At 37.0% G+C, this 22760-nt stretch overlaps 1 protein-coding gene across 1 annotated transcript in view; it reads left to right on the top strand.

Annotated features, from left to right (window-relative positions):
* LOC150093330 (uncharacterized) overlaps positions 1–22760 on the top strand; it is a 106005-nt gene that overhangs the window by 17767 nt on the left and 65478 nt on the right. The window contains exon 2 of the mRNA XM_090413598.1: positions 3621–3714. The gene's annotated coding sequence lies outside the window, so the exon portion shown is untranslated. The remainder of the gene's footprint in view (positions 1–3620; positions 3715–22760) is intronic.

The raw sequence follows: 22760 nt of genomic DNA, 5'->3' as shown, positions 1-22760 counted from the left end.
CTGACTGTGCATTGCTCTCCCCATTGCATCATCTGCAAACAGCTGGATATCACTAGTAACATACCCAACCCAATATCATTAACATACAAATTGAACAACAATGTCCCCAAAACCGACCCTTGTGGCACACCACTGGTGAACTTTCTCTTTCGAGATACTGCAACCCATATACAACTTTCTGATACCTATCTGACAGCCAGTCACTGATCCAACACAGAAAAGTCTGTTATCTAATCCCATCTGTTTCAATTTATTTAAAAGCTTGTTATGTGGCAGTCTATCAAAAGCCTTTGCAGAATCCAAGTACACCACTGTATCACCTCCTTTTATGAAGTGTAACAATTTGTCATCTTTCCATTCATTTGGGTCATGGCATAATCTAAGATTCATGTTAAAAATGTATTTAAAGCTGTTCACAACCTGTTTGGCAATTCATTCCACCCATTCAAAACCCTCCAAGCAAAAAATCTAGTCCTAACACCCTTGTTAACCACACTCTTACACAATCTTCAGGGATGGCCCCTTGTTCTCTCTCTTCCTGCACTGGTCTTAAAAAAGTCATCAGTATCAATCCTTAAAATCACTTTAATAATTTATATGCCTCTATCATATCGCCTCTCCTACGTCTATCAGCTAGTTTTTGGAGCCCACAGATCTTCAATCTATCCTCGTAGGGAACATCCCACAGACCTGCAACAATCTTTGTAACCTACCTCTGAGTCCTCTCCACAATTTCTTCATCACTAAGAAATCCAGGTAACCAGATCTGTATGCAATAGTCTAAATGTGGTCTTACTAATGCATTGGTGCACCCAGGGAGGGGGGCCAAGGGGCATGCCCCCCTTAAAGAAAAAGGAAAAAACACTAGAAAAATTTCCAAAAATATTTTCCTAATTAAAATTCTTTTTTTTTTTTTTTAATTTATGTTGTGTCGTGGCTTCTATTTCTATGCTACTTATGAATTAGCGGTCACATAAGGTGGAAATACCCTATAGCTCTCGGGAATCCTGCCCACTGTGAACGCAAGGCAAACGAAGTAATGCTCAAGCGCTACTTCGTTTGCCCGAGGAGATCACCGGTCATAGCTCATATGCAATGCATAGCGTGTATTCTCAAATCGTCTACTCAACTCGCCACCCCCCCAGATCAAATCTTGAGTTGCTCGGCCCCCTCCAAGATTGAATCCTGAAAGTAGAACAATAACTTCCTTATCCCTGCTTGTCAGGGTGTTCTTCAACAACCATGTAATTTGATGTGATGTTTAGGCAACCTTTGCAATATGCCCTTTAAAACTTAAACACAATAACTCCCAACTCCCTTGCCTCGTCAATTTCTTGCAGTTCAGTTCCATTAATATAATAAACAGCATATGATCTCATCCTCCCTAAGTGCATCACCTTACACTTAGCCATGTTAAACTGACAGCCATTTACCTTAACCCATACTGTCAGCCTATTTAAGTCATCCTGCAAGATATCTACTTCATTTGAATTGACTATCGCTCTTCCTAATTTTGCATCATCAGCAAACAAGTGGATATTTCCTTTCAAATTATTCCCCGATATCATTAATGTATAAATTAAACAATAGAGGACCAAGCACTGAGCTCTGAGGTACACCTGCCTTCTCCTGGACTCAGCTCCTCCATAAACCACTCTTTGATATCTATCCACCAGCCACACTTTAATCCAAGTCACCAGCTTCAGATCCATACCCATTTGCTCTAATTTATGCAACTGTGTTTCATGTGAAATCCTGTCAATGCCTTTGCAAAGTCCACCTATATCACTGAGTAAGGATTTCTTTTATCCAATTCCACTATTACTTTATTATAGAAAGTAAGCAAGTTATTGAGGCAAGACCTACCCTTCACAAAATATGTTGCCCCTTATAAAATATTATATTGCTGTCCACCCAGTCCTGAATTCTAATTTTTACCAATTTCTCCAAAACCTTAGCCACCACTCCAGATATGTTGATTGGTCTGTAATTTGCAACATCTGTTTTGGAGCCTCCCTTATGCAGTGGAATTATTTTCCTCTCTTTCCACTCTATTGGTACTTTACGAGAACTGAGGCTTAAATTAAACAGCCTGGTTAGAGGAGATGCTAATTCTCTTGCACATTCTCGTAACACATGGGCTGATATGCCATCTAATCCAATGGCAGTGTTAGCATTAAAGTTCTGTAACATACTGAGCACCTCTATTTCGTCTATCTCTAGACTCTCATCAGTCAATGACACATTTGGCACTGCAATATGACAACCAAGATGGTACACTTTTGCAAAATGATCACTAAGCAATTCAACTATTTGATTTGCTTCTATAATGTTCCTACCATCACCACTTTTTAAAGTCATCTTTCCATGGTTATTCTTCCTTTTACTTGCCACATAGCGAAAGAACTCCTTAGGGTTTCTTTTGGACTCATCAGCTTGCTTCCTCTCATAATTAGCTTTGGCTTTCTTTACCATACAGGTTACTCTCTTTGCCTGTACCTTGTACTGCTCATGGGAACACTCATCTCCTTTTTCTTTATACTTCCACCACAACCTTTCTTTATCTGCCTTTTCTTTATATGATCATAATACAAAATATCCTTTCTTTTCTTTTCCATGTTACATGGTGATCAGCATTCATTTTAGAAATTATGGACTTTACAACCGTGTTATAAATAACTATTTTTAATTTCCTGAAGTTTCTACCTTCATATCAAGGACAAGCTGAGTTACATTTCACACAGTATGCTAAAGAGACAATGATTTGAGATCAACAGTTATTCTACTGGCATGACATCTAGTTAAAATATAATAATAAAAAAATTATATGTGTATGTATATATATATATGTATATATATATATATATATATATATATAATTTAAAAAAAAAACATAGAAAATTTGTTAATTATTTAGAATCTACATCAAAACTAAATTCTGTTTAAGATAACATAAGAAAAACATTCTTTCATATAAATAGTTTTCTTACAGTAACAATGATGTCCTAATTTAGTATGACAATTGTTATATTACATTTAAGATTCTGGATTATCTATTGTTCAGATTAGGGTGGTTGATAAGAATCTCACAGGCTTCCTTAAATTTACGTTCGTACCATGTTTATGTTTTGATGTAAACAACTGGTGCTTTTCCAGTCAATTCTATGTAAAGTGTTCAGGGCATGATCAGAAAGGCCAACATAGTTATTATATTTAATGTGTCGTTTATGTTCTTTTTGTCTGATATGAATTGTGCTTCCTGTTTCCCCTATATATGGTAGATTACAGGTGCAATATATACAGTGTACTCCAGGGTGGGCCAGCAGAGGGAGTGGGTCTTTGGATGAGTTGAATAAGCTTTTTAATTTTGCAGGAGGTTTAAAGGTGGCTTTGAGGTTGTATTTCTGTAGTAGTCTGTTTATTTTATCTGATGTCCCTTTAATGTAAGGAATGGTTATAGTTTTATTGCAGTCTGGTTTATCTTTGTTTTTTATTGAGGTCTTGTAGAGAATTTTGTTAATATTGTTTTGGCTGTAACTATTTTTTAGGAAAGTATTGCTGATAACTTTAAATTCGTCTTTACTGATGAATGAATATATTTTTTTATATTTTTATTACAGGTGATAATGCAGGTATTTACTAAGCAACAGCAGATGATCTGGCATTCATAAAGAGAGAGAGAAGCTAAGTTATTGAGAGTATATACACATAATGGTAGGTATCCATCAGAGAGAAAAAGAAGAATATTATCATTTATGCAAGTGTACTTTTGAAGGAAAGCACTGAATGACATTCTATTCTAGAAACATACTACTGATTTTTTGACTTGTTTATGCTTTCTCATTTTCATTTGTATAGTAAATGGTTTAGGCATGTTATAATTTCTATTTAATTAAAATCTAAAATTTAACAGGGAAGCATTAACAGTTCACATGATGTATCTCATTTCCCTAAAGGGGAAAAAGGAATGGAATTTTTACACATCATATGAACATTTCAAACTTAGATTCTTTCTACACAGAACAGCCAGGAATTTTAATTCATTTATTGCCAGATAATCTGAATTTTGGAATTTAAAAATTTTTTGTTATACTGTTCCTCCCTTGTGATGAAGTCTAATGTGGAAGGGTTGAACTCGCAGTTATTTATGGAACAGCCTCTCCTCAACCTTAGACATTGTTGCAGAAAATAAGTTTTGCATTATATTAAAAATAATAACTGATTCCCATAAATATTTGAAGAGTTGAAATCCTGCATAATGGATAAAGCCATAATTGGTGTTAACAAAAGTATCTTGCAGTCATTGAACCACAATGAAAACTTGCACATAGCTACTGACAACAAAGAGAAGAAGTCTTTGGCTGCTGAAATATCAGAGAAATGTTCACCATCACATTTAGAAGAACATACAAAACATATTAAAATAAGGACTTTTATTTGCGAGATATGTGGTAAGTCATTTAAGTTCATATCACATCTCAAAGTACATAGAAGGATCCACACAAAGGAGAGACCTTTTACATGTGAAATATGTGGTGCTTCTTTCATCAAATTGTCTGATATGACAAGACATCAAAGAATTCATACAAATGAGAAACCTTTTGTTTGTGATATATGTTCAAAGTCATTTTCACAGTCATCAAATCTCACTATTCACAAAAGGATTCACACAAATGAAAAACCTTACATATGTCAAATGTGTGGCAAGTCATTTTCCAAATCATCAGATAGAAACAGGCATAAAAAAACTCACACAAATGAGAGACCTTGTACTTGTGAAGCATGTGGCAAGTCATTTTCAGATACACATAATTTGAAATCACATATGACAGTGCATACACAAGAGAGACCTTTTTTATGTGAAATATGTGCAAAGACATTTTCTCATGTATCTAATCTCCTAAAGCATAGAAAAATTCATGCAAAGGAAAAACCTTGTGTATGTCACATTTGTAGTAAATCATTTTTTAACCCATCATATATGAAGAAGCTTAAAAGAACTTGCAAAAATCTGAAACCCTTTACCTGTGAAACCTGTGAAAAGTAATTTTTCACAATTATCAAATCTCGATGTACACAAGAAAAGTTCATGCAAGTAAAGTACAAGCAAATTTGTGAATGATAGTGTGAAAAGCTCCCCAAATTATCCATATAAATAGACAAAAGAACTTATATGCCTGTAACCAGCAACTTTTTCATTGGCAAAATTTTTTTTATCAGTTCACTTCAAGAGAAACATTTTTGTTGCTGCTACATTTATGGAAAATCATTTCCAAAATCTTAAAATCTCAATGCACATGTTAAATTTTAGTATGCAAACAGGAAATCCTTTATCTAATTATAAAGTCATTATGCACAGTGTTTCAAAAATATAAATAAAAATGTATGTATACAAATTTCAGGAAAAAATAAAAATCAATTACAAATTTCAGATGGGAGGGGAGGAAGTATTTATTTAGTGTATAAAAAGCAATTTTTTTTTTTCACATGAATTATCACGTACATTACTTTCATAATGTTTTCTACATAACTAACTTCTGTTGTCATTTTGACAACAGATATTAGTTATGTAGAAAGAAATGCTGTTTAATTTAAATCTAGCCTGTGGTCTGATCCTAAGAGAATAGAAAGAGAACAAATAGTTCTGTTGCATAAACACCCCAAGGCAGGGGCAGCAAATTGTAGGTCAATCTGTATCTGTGAAATAGTAATTAAGGCAGTGAAAAGTGGTCAAAAGCAAAATTCATCAGTGGATGGATATGAATGATACTCTATCTCCCCTTCAGTTTTTTGAAGGGCAGATCTTGCTTTAATAATTTACTTTCCTTTTTATAATAAAATGAATTTAGTTGGATAAAAGAAATGGCTGCTTGATGATACTGCTGGAGTTTACATTTGATAGTATATTGCAGCGTTTCCCAAATTTTTCCTATGACAGAACACTTCACAAATCCTGAAATTTTAAAGGAACACCTTGATTAGAGTTGAGTATCACCGGTCTCATATTCAATATAAAGCTAAGTGCAAAGTATCGGCAAAGCAGGTTGTATCACATTTCAAAAATGTGACATCACACACACGGTGTGCCAGGCTGCATTACATCTCATTGATCTTACTTGTGACCACACGTTTCAAGTGTTGTGTCACCTTTTCTTAATAACTTTGATATCTATGCTCTCTACGTTTATTCGCCCCTTGGTGTCATGTGGTACTATCTAAGTACAAAGGGAATTGCCCTGGGGTAGAGCCAAAATCCAAATGCAACAAAGCTTCTGAGGTTCTTCTTATAAAATCCTAAGACATTTATTTGTTATCGCTGCACCACTTAGGACAATTAGTTTAAAGGAGAAAATCTTAAACAAGAAGTGAATACCCAGCTGTACCTCAGTGACTAACAACCGTGCAATCGTGACCGTAGATACGCTACTCAAATCTCCCGCTTAGGTTCGCATATTTAGCACGTGGTGCATCGGATAGTACTAACAAACAACCATATCAAAGTAAACAAAAGATTTATTTAACATACTAACATATATACAGTTCATGGAAGTCTGGGAAAGATCATTTCTAAACTACAAATTTATGTGCTATCATAATTGTCAAATACGAACAATAAATTCTTATAACTCACATAGGATTAACAAAAGAGCTGTTCTATATTACTTCACACATAACACTCTTAATTAAAACCTAGTAAACATACATTATCACCTTGTATTCACACATCCTAAGGTTATCACTTTAAATTACACTTGTCTACTTTCACAAATTATAATTTGCTACAGTCCTAAATTTTATCTTTGTTAAGTCCTTAGATCTTGATTCACATATCATTCATTTACACTATTTAACAATAAAATTTCACGATACCATATTATGGTTATCTCCTGTGCTTTTTCCTCTCTTTACCCATCCTTGGACCCTCAAATTAATTTCTTCATGCTGAGGTAGCTATCTGAGATTCCTCGATCATATGCAGGCCCATTCGTTTCAGTCAGTCATGCCTTCTTTTCAGTAGGATTCTTAGGGCAAAGTTACTCTTTTGCACCCGTTGCCTTTTTATCTAGATTCTCAGGCCTCTTCGCAGACTACCCTTTTCTTCTGGAGTAATGTGATTCACCTCGGACCTTGTGACGCATAACCTTTCCCATTGATACGCCCCGTCTTCCGTTTCCTTCTGCCGGGCATCAGTGCAGAGATTCGCCCTCGTGCTCTGGAACTGTCCCTCCACTCGACAAGTTCACACATCAAAACCAAAACCACCAGGAAGAAAACCACGTAGGGGTCCTCTTTTATATCTCCGCACCCTATCGGCACCTTCCGTAATCCCCCCCGACTCATCGACAGCGCTCAACACAATATCTCTCAGTAGAGGATTTCTTCTTTTCTGCCTACTCATCATGTGCTGTGTGCACACGATATGCTTGCGGCAACTTCCTTTGATCCTGTGCTCTTGGCCTTGGTTGGATTACACTACAATTATCGTTAAAAATTGTGAGTCATTGGCTGTAACAAATATGACCACATTGCCACCAATTGGTGAGAGTGATCATAGGGTCTTGACTTGGGAGGTGGCTAAAGGTGTGGAATTTACAATTAAGACAGGGTACATGTGGAATTATCGGGCTGGATAGTAGGACAAGCTTAGGAGTTTGATTGGTTTAGTGCCATGGCATGTACAACTGCAAGGACTAGAAGTTGATAGTGCATGGGAGGCAGTTAAGAAGTGTTTGCATGAAGCAATGGCTGACTATACCTAGAGTCCAAATAATAAATCAAGTAGGGATTAAATGGCTGAATAACACCATTAAGTTGAGCTGCAAAAAAAGAAACAACTATGGAGGGAATTTAAGGAGAAAGGTGACCGGCAGGCACATGAATGTTATAAAGCGCAGGCCAGAAGTGTGGTAAGATAAGCAAAAAAGGATTACGAAAGAACATTGGCCATGCAGGCTAAAGAGAATCCTAAATAGTTTTTTCAATATGTTGCAAGTAAAAGGAAAAATGTATATGGCAGATTGATTTTAAAGAATACTGATGGTAAGGAGGTAACTGAATCAGTTGATATAGTTGAGTTACTGAGTGAGCACTTTGCAAGAATATATCATCCAGGTGGTGACATTGCAGAAACGAATGAACCAGTAGATTATATGGGAATTGTAGTGAATGAAGTGGAGGTGAGTAGTCTATTGCATAACCTCAATGTCAATAAATCTGTGGGATTGGATGGTATACCAGATTGTGTCGTACGAGAAGCAGCTAAAGAATTGTCAGTACCCTTGACCATTTTGTTTAATTTGAATCTCGAGTCTGGGTTAGTCCCGAGGGGGTGGAAAGAGGGGAAAATGGTTCCACTGCATAAAGGTGGTTCCAAGACTGCTGTTGTAAATTACCGACCGATTAGCACATCAGGAATCATTGCAAGGTCTTAGAGAAATTAGTCAAGAAAAGAATACAGGATTGGATAGATGAAAATGGGATATTGTATGGAGGACAACATGGTTTTGTGAAGGGTAGATCATGCCTCAGTAACTTGCTCACGTTTTATAACAGTGACGGCTGAACTGGATATGGGTAATGGGTTTACAGTGATACTACTGGACCTTGCCAAGGCCTTTGACAGGATACCACATGGAACTCTAATCAGTAAACTGGTTCCAAGACTGCTGTTGTAAATTACCAACCGATTAGCACATTAGGAATCATTGCAAGGTCTTAGAGAAATTAGTCAAGAAAAGAATACAGGAGTCGATAGATGAAAATGGGATATTGTATGGGGGACAACATGGTTTTGTGAAGGGTAGATCATGCCTCAGTAACTTGCTCACGTTTTATAACTGACGGCTGAACTGGATATGGATAATGGGTTTACAGTGATACTACTGGACCTTGCCAAGGCCTTTGACAGGATACCACATGGAACTCTAATCAGTAAACTGGAGCAGGTGGGATGGATATAGGGTTGGTGAGATGGATAGGAGGGTGGTTGATGGAGAGATACCAGAGAGTGGTTTATTCAGGAGTGGAGTCTAAAAGACAGCTTGTGACTAGTGGTGTGCCGCAGGGCTCTGTTCTTGGACCACTGCTTTTCAATTTGTTCATCATTGATATAGGCATGGATCTGAGAGGAAGTGTTCACTTGTTTGCTGATGACGCAAAGTTGGGTAGAGCAACTGTGAGTGCACAGGATGTCAGAATTTTACAGGATGATTTGGATAGTTTGGAGGACTGGTCTAGGAAAAATAGATGTCAATTTAATGTGGCAAAGTGTAAGGTTGTGCACTTTGGCATAAAAAGAATAGCAGCAGTATATCACATTGGTAGAACCGTACTCCAGGAGATTGATGAGGCCAGGGATTTGGGAGTGTTGGTGGATAGGGAATTGAAGTTTAGGGGGCACATTGCAAAAGTGGCTAAATCAGCTCATCAAATCACTTGGCTTCTGAAAAATACTTTAACATGCAGAGACAAACAAGTTGTTGTTCCTCTGTATTGAGCCTTAATAAGACCCCATCTGGACTACTGTGCCCAGTTATGGGCACCAGGGTTTCTTCGTGATGGGGAGGAAGTGGAGAGGATCCAGAGACGAGTGACCAAGATTATAGCCGGTCTGTGGAATGAACCTTATGAGAATAGATTGAAGATTTGTGGGTTGCAGAAATTGGTCGATAGGCAGAGGAGGGGTTTGGGTAATTTACAGCCTCCCTCAATGAGTCCTTGACTCCCTGGAGGTCTCAGATAATAATAATAATAATAATAATGTTTGACATTTTTCTGAAGAAACATAGACAGGTACAAGACTAGTATGAACAAAATTTTACAAACTTAAGGGACTAATATTGACTCAGAAAAATTTATTGAAGTTAAGCAATGTTTAATCATGATAAAGGAAGAAAATTCTTCAATTAAAAATATGTACAAATTTATAAACGATGGGTTAAGGTCTACTTTTCCGAACGTAGAAACAATCTTAAAAATATTTTTGACGATGCCTATTTCAAATGCAAGTGCTGAACGGTCATTTTCAGTGTTGAAAGGAATAACAAAATATTTAAGAAGCAACTTGCACCAAAATAAAACAAGTGACCTGTCGTTATTATGCATTGAGTCAGATGTAATGGACTAATTATGATGACATAAATATATTTGCTTAAAACCAAAGCCAAAAAAAAAAAAAAAATTTTTAGTTATTTTTTTTAAATTTAAATTTGAACTGATCTATTATTATTATTTTTCAATGCAAATATATGTATACCAGTGTGTAATTTTTATTTTATTAAAATGAGTTATTATGGAAATGCCAACTTATTTTCAATAAACTAAAAAAAAGGTGTATGAATTTGATTAACTGAAATAGACTTGTTCTTTTGAGACCTCATAATGATGTTGCGCCTAGGGTCCAAAAGTATAAATGCAGCCCTGAGGATTGGTCTGCTACAGGTGAGTGGATTCCATCGCAGTTCCGAAGGTACTCTTATAATATATAGGAGCTGAGATGATGAATTATTTAGTTTTGTTGTTTTTTTTTCGCTTAGTTATAATTTTAGTCCAGTCCCACAAGTTTACGTTTGAGGTATTTTCACAACTAGGATACTTGTATGGCACACACACAAAACTGAACTGTGACACCCTCCCTTCAGTACACACACTGAGTGCCGTAACGAGAGCGTGGAGAAAGAGGCGCCCGCCACGGGAGCAACTAGGCTTGGGGCGCAAAACGTAAAAAAATGTAAAAAATAAAAATAAATATATAGATATAAAAGTCCGCTATTTTATATTGCTCTTTTAAATTTCGGCAGTATGCCGCTTTAGACACACAAATTCTGCAACTCATTTTGATGGTGGTTAATAGTAAGTATTTAACATATTGCATTTAGTAAAATTTAACTTGTTGCATTTAAATTTTTCAAAATTTTTGTCATTTTTTGGTAGGGGGCGCAAGTAGACACTTGCCACAGGCACTTCATACCCTCGTTACTGTACTGCACAGACTATGAGGTGAGACGTTTGACTGGATGCATATTAATAGAACATGTGGAGTTTCTATGCCATTACATATAGCTGTAGCAATGATGTTGATGCTGGAAGAAAAGACTACTATTATTTATCATTATTTTCGTTCATATGGGGTTGGTAGAGCAAGTGGTCCAGTCCTACAACATGTTTGTGAGCAGTTTGTTAGTCTCTGCAAGCATACCCCAAGCGATAAGCAATAGGTTCTAGAGACCATATTTATCATAATGATTCCCCAGGAGGCTCATTTCGAGGTTCACAGAATTTCAGTACCCTTTGTGTTCTAATCTAATCACATCACTTGATGCCGTCATGTGGAGTATGTTGAAGGAATGGGTATTCCACATGACTGCCTTCAAATCTTGAACTAAGGGATGAAATTACACAGTATGTCCAGTAGATATTATTACGTGACGCCTACAAGGAGTCCAAAGACTCATCAATGGAGGGCTCCAATCTACAACCTTCAATCTACCAACTGCATCATCTACACCAACACCATCTACTGCCCACCAATAGTATTTTCACAATCACAAGCATCCATGCCCATGATGTAGATAAGGAGAAGTGATGTCATTGTCCGATTAGATCAGTGACGTCATGAGTATGGAATCCCTGGAATTTCCCTGGGTGTGACGCATCTCTCTGTGACATATTGTCTTTTGGTTTGCTTATGGAATTCTGAGTGATAGAGATAAGATAAGGATAAGTGACGTTATTGATTTGTTTGCAGAGGTGGATTCTGGGTGATGGTCTGTTGTTGAAGATGTCACGTTTCTTTTGGTTCGGGCATTGAATAGTCAGAGCGTGGAATTCTGGGATGTGCCGCCATCTCTCAGTGATGTGAGGTGAGCCTTTGTTTAGAGTGTGGCATTATGGGTAATGATTAGAGATTGGAATTCTGGGAGGATATTTTGTCAAGTGTTAGGGTCTTTGGCTCGATTGCGGAACCATGGAAGAATATTTGTCTTTAGGTGTCAGCACGCTTTTCCAATATAAGTGTGTGTTATTTCGTTCCTAATATTGACTGGGAATTTTTAGTTTACAGTCAAAAGATGGCACCAGCAGTGTTTTTTTGTGTTCTTTACATTCACGTTTCTTGTCATTGGGGAGCAATTAGACATTTTCAAAAATAATTACTGGATACCAATGGTATTCTCCCCCCCCCCCAAAAAAAAAAAACACATACACTTAGATGTTTGTTTTCACGTTTTCTTGTGAATAGATAGCAGTAGACATTTTTCTAAAATAATTAATTACTGGAATATCTGTTTTCCCGTTTTTGCATGCATAATTAACTAGAAATAGGTATGTTTTCAATAATCTTTTATACATATATATGTACATAACTCTTGTCTATAATCAACTGCTTCTATGTCATGTTTGAGATCTTAAAATGTTCATTACTTTTTTTTCTAATTAAATATTGAACTTTACAAATTCTACCCAGAATAACTTAATAAAACAAAGTGTGTGAATTCACTGACTTCAAAATTAGGCCTGGTTTTACTTAAATATGGAGAACACATCAAACGACACCAGAACTTCTTCATTAGTTTACAAAGACACATTTTATTTGACTGAAATGTTATTTACAATATTGTATTTTTCTGAATCTAACATACAGAAATAGGATTTTTTCTGACAAACCACTACCTATGGTTTTTCTTGTTGTAACATTTTACAGATGAGACATGCCCTGTTGGTTGTTTTTGATGCGGCTTCCCATACGAGAATACATATTTCACTGCACACTAACATGATCAGTAGTGCCATAAAAACAATCAGCTTGCGTTTTAGTGATGGTTGTTGATTTCACCAACCACCAACTTGATGGTTGGTGAAAAGAAAAGGAAAAAAAAATATTGTTAGTGATAGTAAAGTTAGAAGATTACTATAATCCAAATACAGTAGGTAGTTTTGGCAGTATCAAAGCTTTACAGAAACATACAAAATTACCCTATGAAACTGTGAAAAATTCGTTAACAACACAGCCTACTTATATGAGACATGAACCTATTAGAAGAAATTTTAAACGCAGTCAAATCAAAGTCCTGACACTTTTACACATTCATTTCAATGCGATTTGGCAGATGTCATCCCATGCAAAAGAGAATGGGGCGTGTGTTTCCTTCTTGTTTGCATTGATTGTTTTTCCCGATTTACGTGGGTTCGAACACTGAAGAATAAATCAGCAGATGCTGTTGTTAATGCATTCGAATCTATTTTTAAAGAAGTGCCATGTTACATAAACACTGATCAAGGAAAGGAGTTTTGCAACAAAAAAGTTCATGCATTATTTAAGAACCTTAATATTCATTTCTACAGGACCAGGAGCGAAATGAAAGCACCTGTTGCAGAAAGATTTATCAGAACATTGAAAACGAAGATCTACAAATGGATGATTATACTGAAAGTTATGCGAAATTATTGCCGACACTTGTACGTACTTTTAACCTCACTCCGCACTGCACGATCGGTATGGCTCCTTCGGAAGTTAACGTTCACAACGAGGATAGTGTTTGGAAATATTTGTACGGAAACCAAAATTTCACTTAGACGATAGTGTGGTTTTAAGCGATGATACCCACAAATTTAGAAAAGGGTTTTGGAGTAACTGAACAAGACAATTGTTCACTATTGCGCAGGTTATTAAAAGAAACCCAGTAGTCTATAGAGTTCGCGGTCAGGATGGAGAGATAGCGAAGGGAACTTTCTATGAACTCCAACTGCAAAAGGCTGATATACCCAATGTACTTCCGGAAGACATGTATCTAATCGAACGAGTAGTTAAGCAGCGAAATATCCGTTTATCTCTAACCATCACCCAGAATTCCATACGTGAATCAAAAGGCACAACGTGACGTCACAGAGAGATGTGTCTCCCAGGGAAATTCCAAGGATTCCATACTCATGACGTTACTTATCAACATACGCTCAATGACGTCACTCATGTAATCAGACAATGATGTCATTTTTCCTTATCTACATCTTGATCTTGTTCAAAGCGCCAGCTATATTATTGACGTCATTTAAGTGGAAAGTATATACCGCCTTATCTGCACAAAGATTTTGAAAACTCGCATGTTGGATTGAACATGAAAGGGATTTCAGTCTTCATTTTCCACAAGACTAGAAACTACAGCAGAAATATTGTTTTGCTTTATCTTCTGTCAGAATCTGCAGCAGATGCAAGGGATAAGTTATTTTCAGCAGTGTAGAGAGGTGTACTAGACCATGAACTGAATGATGCCAAGCCGTAGGACTTCACTGAATGGTAACATGAGAACAAGGAAAGATCATCAAAACCATTCTTTAAATGCTGGGATTGCAACATCACATTCGTAGGATGACTCACCAAATGCGAAACTTGAAGGTCTAAGCCCATCTTTAAAGGTGAGGTAATAACAGGCATGGGCTTCTTAAAAATTTGTGCATTACATCAACTCGGTGTGTGTAGTTCCTTTTTTTATTTTCTCTATGAATTGCTCTTTAGCAAGCAAATGCAATTTGCATCATTCTCACCCTCACTAGCAACAATAGTTGAGCAAAAGCATGGGTTGTGGGAGTGAGTTGGCATTTGGTGAATATGTTAATGGAATGGCTGTTGTAAGTCGGTAATTCACTAATTAACAGAAAAATTGATGATCGAACTGACACTACTAGTGCTAGTTGTCTGCTTTACTTCGTTTCTGATCTCTGGAAGTCATTAAAAGTCACGAATTCAATGTGAAAAATTAGGAGAAAGACAGGCTACCTACTGATTTCCAAAATTAGTTAAGGCCAGTTCTGCCTTAATTGAAGCATGCTCTGTTGCATATCAGTCATGCACACACACACACTGTAATCTGCGTTTATATCTAGAACATATTTCTATCTATACCTGTTTTTATAAATTCTGTACTGGTATTTTAGTCATTTCAAACCCATTTATTTATTTATACGTTTTCAGCATGGTAGAGATTGCGCAGAAATAACCGATACACAATTTAATGACAAGATGAAAATCCATTGAGAATATAATTAACATAAATTACAATGCGTTGATAATAAATATATTTACTTCTGGTTTTTACCTTCGAAGTATTATTTTGAATCTTGTTATTGCACGCACGCACGCGCGAACATATCGCTGATTTATGCTTTTTCAAGATATAGGGATGGCCTAGAAATAACCAATACACAAAATGCACAACTTAATCACAGTATGATATCCAATGATAATATAATTCCTATCAATGAGTGTGCTTCAGTAATAAAATATATCTCATCAGAGATTGTTGAAATTTGTACCTACAGATAGCAAAACATGTTTGTCCGTGTCTTCATCGGTTGCAGCTTATAATTAGTGATGGTGATGGGCAAGCTATTTCTGATTAGTTACCTGTGGAGATTGAACTGCCCACTAAGTCTCCAAAAGCTAGATAGGGTTCAAATACCTCACCTACTCACTATAAGGTAATATAGGCGTTAGTTGATTATTAATATATTTAATTCTGCTTGTGTAGCTCAGTAGAAGTGGTGTTTGCACTCTTAAGGTGCTTGACCATATGAAGAAAGGATTTGGTGGTTCAAATCTAGTCGCCAACTAGAGGAAATTTTTCTCAGCCTTTTTCGACTGGTTCCCGAGTTAGTCGATCTCTGGCACGGGGTAGCGGGTTTTTTCTCCCGTAAACTCAAGAAAATCGACCATCGAGCCCATACTATTTTCAGACATTAAAAATATTGTGTTAGGGACCACGAGATGGCGGCACTAGCTTGTCGCCTTCTTCACTGCATACCGATGAATCAGTGATAGCCTTGGGCCAGCTATCTCTCTGATTGGCTACCAGTGGAGATTGAACTGCCCATCAGTCTCCAAACGTTAGATATGGCAAAAGGCGCCGCCTACTCCCTATACGGGAACAAATAGGCGTTAGCTGATTTGTTTTTTAATTCTGCCAAAAAAAGTTGCAATTTTCAGTTATCCACTTTTCTGAGTTGGCTCCTTTTCAAGTGTATTTATTAATCTGAAATTGAAACTAAACATCGAATTCGCAGCCTATTAATGACAATCAAAAGAAGTCTAATCCAAAATTGAATGAAACCACAAGGTGTCATTCAATTAAAAGGTCAAGAAATGACCTTTTAATGCTCCAATGATTATATTAACCCTGTTCTAAATGAATTCAATCCTTCATGTATTGTTTTGGAAGCAAGTCTATAAACATGCTCATCTCTTCTGTGGTTTATTTTATTTCAGTTTCATCACTTTCTTTTTGCTGCACTGTATATATTATATTTGCTGTACTCCAAGACTGCTATTCAGTTTCATATAATCTAATTCATACACAGTTCTCTTTATTCGATTTGTACATTTTACAGAGTGTTAGAATCCATAACTATCAGTTTTGACGAAGACTTTGGTTGAAAAGATGTGGGTTAGAATTTAGGCTATGGCGTGAACCTTTTCCGTTTTTCAACTGAAGGTGAACTAAGAGGTGTTTTTTTTTATATCTTTGAAACTGGAATTTTTCACCCCACAGCAGGCAAACTACAGCATACACAATTTCACACAAGAACCCATACTTATGCGAACTAGCTTATCCTAAGATAGTTACAAAAGTTAATCTAGGTAAATCTTGTTAAATGACGAAGATTATTATTATTAATAAATATACGTTATATTTTTTGTTCCACCTATTTTACTTACACTATTTATCAATAATTATCCCGACACCCCTGTTATTTGAAGTTATGGAACATTCCAGGTTTGTTAATAACATAAAAATCAGTGTAGGTAGTAGGAAGCATTATTTCATCGTAGCAGTTGAATACAGGTGGTATGGCAACACGACGTACTCACTGACTTCAAGCCAGGTGTCATTGTGGGCTGTCACATTGATGGCCTGCCCATGTGACAATGTCTCTTAACGAGCATTCAAAATCAATGGCAATATGATCAACAAATGGAGATGTTCTGGCATCACTGGTGTAGGAAAACACCCAGGGCGGCCGCTGAAAATCGCTGATAGGGACAAGAGGGTGTTAAAACGGTTGACACGCAATGTAATTCATCCGTAATGAATTCTAGAGTGCCAGGTACAAAAAAGAACTCCATTTATTGGGATTCCACGGAAGAGCAGCGCACACCAGCCGAACTTCACAACAACAAACATGGCGGCTCGTCTAGCCTGGTGCAAAGAGTGAGCGAACTGGACAATTGACCAGATGAAAACGATACTCTGTAGCGATGAATCCATGCTCAGTCTGATGGCAGGGTGTGAGTGTGGAGACAGCCTGTTGGACGCTTTTTACCACAAAGTGTTGTACCCACAGTAAAGTTTGTGGTAGTGAAGTAATGGTGTGAGGTGCATTTAGGTGATTTAAAGTGGGACCACTGGTCGTCTGTGGTTCCATGAAGGCAGCTCAGTACTTTGACATTCTGGTGCTGCTACACTGGAGGTTTGTGGAACACCGTGCCATAAAACTGAAGTTGTTATGGAATGGCATGAAGAAATAGGTGGTAAACGACTGCCCTGGACTGTGCAGAGTCTAGAACTCAACCCTGTCGAACACCTATGGGAAGAATTGAGGCTGCGATTGAGTTTCAGTGCAGCACATCCTAGATCTGTCACTGAACTCAGTGCTGGTTTGATGGAGAAATGGAGACATATTCCACCTAATATCTCTGCACATTGGTGGAAAGCCTTACTCAGTAGGTAAGGCTTTCCACCAATGTGTAGTAGGTGCAGTAGATGATCCAAAACCAAGGAGTGGAGTAGGTGATCCAACCCAAAGGTAGACATACCGATTTTAAGGTTCGCCAGCTAGTATCAATTATAATTTGCTAAAGTGTCGGGACAATTATTGGTGGATAGTGCACATGACATGTCCACTGCCATAATTTATTAATTTTTTTGATGTGAAGATACTCGTGTCGAGTCTGTTCACTATTTTGTCTTTGACCTCATGAGGATTAAAGATTTTATTTAGCAGATTCTGATAATTCTAAACTTTTCTATGGGGTTTTCATTGTTTATAAGTTTTTTTTTTTTTTTTTTTTTAATTCTGATAGCTTCCTGTAGATCCACAGAAAATGTCAGTTTGGGTGGGTGGCGTAACGCTTCGCGAACACTATGACACAAAACCGAAAGAAAAGGGAAGAGAAAGCTTAGTATCAAAAAGCGAAAGGGTAAGAATAAGGATCGGGTTTTGTGTGATGATTCATTGATGAGAGTGTGACGAAATCGTGTTTTCCTGATGCTAAGATTAAGGATGTTAATGAAGCTGTTCTGATGCTACGGGAGAAAGTGAAAGATATTTATTTTGGCTGGTCTAAACGATTTAGCAAGTGATACGTATGTGCGATAAGACCAAAGTGTTGCTAATGCATGCAATAAAAGGAGAGAAGGTAAAACTGGCGATTATGCTGTCATGGTGTGATAGAGGTGAGCTGAGACAGAAATCTGATTGTGAAAGAGTCAGTGTGCAGATTGTGCAGGGCGAGGGTGTGGTGGAGTAAGTAATAGAAGGAAGAAAATTTATAATGTGGATGGCTTGAATTTGATGTCAGAAGTCTTGATAAAGTGTTCAGTGATTGATCGGAACTGAAGCCAGTGAAATTGGAATATTTAACGGGGAGGATGCAGGTAAGAGGCGGTAAGCGGAAGAATGATCGCATGATGCTAAATGTAGTGCCCCAGGTTCTCAACTTTAGTGAGCTAAAGTTGAGAAGGTTGGAAGAAGGGATATCGACGCTATTGTCAGAAGTATTTAGAATAAGCAATTTTTTGTATCGTTAGTTCAACGTGGCAAATGTTATGGGCAATTGCTGGAATAGTTTGACCGAATAGAATACGAGGGATATTTTGTCTTCAGAGAGAACATGATGGGCAGAAGGATTGAAACCAAAAATGGAAGTAAATCAAAAGAGACGGGGATTCAGAGGACAGTTCGTTTCTGGCTCTAGTGTAAGACCACACGAAATATCTGATTGGTGGTAGCTACGACGACTTTAAAAACTGCTAACGGGAGGTAGGTAAAAGAACCAAATCAAATAGTTGAACTACTCAGTGAGAATTTTGCAGAGTTGCCCCATATAGGTGGTGACGTTGTAATGTGAGATCTGACATTGACTGATGGGAGAATAGAGGTTGAAGAAATGGAGGGGACTTAAAATATTCCAGATCTTGAATGTGAACGCAGCCATGGGACTAAATGTCATATCAGTACTTGTATTACAAGAATGTCCAAGGGATTTGTAAGTCACTCTGACCAAACTGTTTAATTTAAGCTTCATTACTGGAAAGGTGTCGTTGGAGTGAAAAAAGGCCACAATAGTCCTATTGTATAAAAGAGGCTCCAAAACTGAAGTTGAAATTAATAGGACAGTCAGTATTTCAGGAGTGGTGGCTAATGTATTGGAGAAATTGGTGAAAGGCAAATTCAGGACTGAGTGGATAGGAATATGATACTGCATTAGGGACTACATGGTTTTGTGAAGGGTAAGTCTTGCCTTAGTACTTTTTATTACTTTTGACATTAAACTGACAATTGAGTTAAATAAGGGAAATGGCTACTCTGTGATGTGGTTAGAATTTGAAAAGGACTATCACTCATTGGAGCAAATGGGGTGAATGTGAACCTGGTGCTTTGGATTAGAGTGAAGCTAATGGACAGATATCATAGACTGGTTTACAGAGATGTCGAGTCCAGGGGAAGGCAAATGACCAGTAGTGTGCCACAGGTCTTAGTAATTGGTCCTCTGTTGTTTAGTTTGCATATCAGTGATCAGAAAATATCTAGTTTACTGGTGATTCTAAACTCGGAAGTGCAATGGCAAATTAAGGTGAGATAGAGAACTGGTGGGAGACTAAAATCGACTACCAGTATCGGCAAAAATAAATGGTTGGCAGTTTACTGTGGCCAAGTGTTAGATGGTACTCTTTGTGAAGAGCAAATCTCACGGTGTGTACTATGTTGCCTTGGTGAAGAACACACTAAGCAGGGATAGATAGGTCAGTGTTCCCCCTGTATGACATTAATAAGGATATATCTGGACTACTGCGCATAGACCTTGTATCTAGATTTTGTGAGGAGGCGGAAGTGGTTTAGAGGTTCCACTTCGAGAGACAAAGATTGTGGCAGTTCTATGGAATGCTCTTCATGAGGATAGATTGACTGCCTATAGTCGAAAAAGAGGAGGCATGATAGAAGCGTATAAGTTATTAAACGCGTTTTATAGGATTGACACTTTTTTCGATGCATATCAGGAAGAAAGAGCTCATTAATGAAAATTGTGTAATAGTGTGATTGGCAAGTGTTAGGAGTAAATTTTTTTTGTTCGGATAATGTGTCGAATTAGAGCCTCCTTACCTCAGTCAGTATAGAAGAAGCCTTTTAATCGAAAAAAAAAACCTGGGTTCGATTCCCGTCCAAGACGCGAGGAACCTTTATTTAGTCTCTTTTGACTAAAGTGAGTTAAGCGGTCTCACACGGGGGGGGGGGGGGTTCACCAGGAAACTCGGCTTTTCTTCGAGACGGTTGCGGTTGTGAAGTTTACAGCTAAAGAACTTCAATTGTTCATGAAAAGCTTAAGACAAGACAATGTGTGGAATTAGTTTCCAGAGGTAGTTTCGAGGGTTTCATGTTTAACAAGAGGCATTACAGGTATCGTGTGAATAATGGATCCCCCCCCCACCCGTAATAAGTGTTCTGACTCAATTGATATACCTGAATTATGATAATAACAATTTCTGATGCTTTTATAAGATCATTTTGTTGAACTTTTTCATGGGATTAGGCACAGTTGATTAGCATGTTCACATGTTTTACTGAAGATAAAATTGTTTTACATTATCAAATAAAAGGAGTTCTAATTATATAATAACTAACATCAACGATTTTTTTATTTACTACACTGCTGTGTGATTTTCTGCTGTTCTGTCTACGCTTTCATAATGTGACTATTGATGACTACAGTACTTTGTAACCAAACGATAAAAAAAAAACAAAAAAAAAACATTCTAGGCTTAAATTATGGTCATAACTCTTTCCGCGGTCATTCCTAAATAATCCTAATGGGTCCCAAAGAATCCCTTGCTGTCTTTCAAAGCCTTTCATACATGAAGTTAAATGAAAAAAAAAAAAAACAACTTTATATCCATTTCAGAAATGACACAGTCTTAATTTAAAATTACTTCTCGTTATCATTACGAAAAAAAAAAAAAAATCTGTGTCGAGAGAGAGAGAGAGAGAGAGAGAATTAAAATAAAATGGAAATCTTAAATTGAGAGAAATTCTAAGCGATTATTTTTGAAGTTTAAGTATTAAAAAACGAAGAGAAAACACTTTTTCGTACGGAAGCCCCATACATCAAAAACATTAGGGGGCGTGGGAATCATTCCGCTACCGTAAACTGACCTGAGACGACGGGTGTTGACAGATAAGATACACGGAACTCTCATTAATTGATTAGTTGCTTCTGCTGTAATTGCAAGCGAACTAAAATTTTGGTAATAAAGGAACACTATTTGTACTTTACATTAATAAAAGTTCGCTCTCAAAATTTCCAATTGTCGTTGATATCGTAGTCAATTATTTTAATTTCTTAATCATGTGTACATAAGCTTGAAATATGGTGGATGTCAATCATCGTTAAGTGCGTTTCCGTGGCACAAAGCCACGGAAACGCATTAAAAATTCCCCTATTCGAATAACAGTAATTTTCTTTGCTGTAATTGAGATTATCACGTGACATGTTTCCTTATAACGATCTTTCAACATCGATGATAACAGTTAGCTTCCTGCATTTGTGCTAGTCATCCAAATACGTACAATCTCGCTTTTACTTCGCAGTAAGCCTACTTTAAGAGACGATTAACGGTCAGAGGTAGGTAACTACAGTAAGTTATTGTTTGTTGGTAGCACTTTTCTTTTTTTCGTGATTGTTTAAAAAAATGCGTTACATATTTAGAGAGAAAAAGAGAATTCGGATGATTTTATAGAATGAAATAAGCTTGTTTTAGCCCTTATTTGAAATGGAAGAGAAATTAGCTGTTCTGTGTTGAAATAAGAATAAGATATCGGAATCATTCTTTTTGTTTGAAAAACTAACGTAAGAAACATATCACGTAGAGTTCATCCGTCATTGGACTATTACCGTATTTACGGTAATACTCCAATTAAAATTATCGGTCGACAAACCATTGAAGGCCAACCTTCAAAAATTCTACATGGTGTGGATGGCAGCTGGGGTTACGACCTGACTTCGGCAGAAGATTAAGAGATCATCGTTAGAACTGTTGTGCAACTAGATTTTGAGAGCTTGGGTATGATTTCGCCAGAAATATTTGCCAAGAGTTTTTTAAAAAACCGGTATGGGTACACGAGGAAACTGTTCTAGATACAGGAAGTAGCGATAGCGAATGGGAGATTCTTGGCAAGTCATACCCATTTTCAGTTATTTATTTATTTTTTTTTTTATTTTTAAATCATGGTGATCTTATGATTCCGAAATGATGAAAGGACAAGCAATAATGAAACTGTTTGTTTGAATTTAATTACAGAAGCCTTTTCGCTGAAGATTCAAAATATTGCGTGATGAAGATGAGCGGCCTATCGCGTCAATAACGTTGATAAATAAAAGTTAAACGCATTCATTTTATAAATAATGTGAGCAATTTTATCCACTCGTATGGGGTTCCTCCCTTTTCTTCCGTCAGTTAGAACCGGTTGAGCCCACTTAATGAGGGATTAAGTATATG

The sequence above is a fragment of the Typopeltis vanoorti genome, chromosome 24 (genome assembly GCF_054136105.1).
Source record: "Typopeltis vanoorti isolate ZY-2024b chromosome 24, IOZ_Tvanoo_1.0, whole genome shotgun sequence".
In the NCBI taxonomy this organism is placed as follows: domain Eukaryota; kingdom Metazoa; phylum Arthropoda; class Arachnida; order Uropygi; family Thelyphonidae; genus Typopeltis; species Typopeltis vanoorti.
This window is presented reverse-complemented; position numbering and strand designations above follow the sequence as displayed.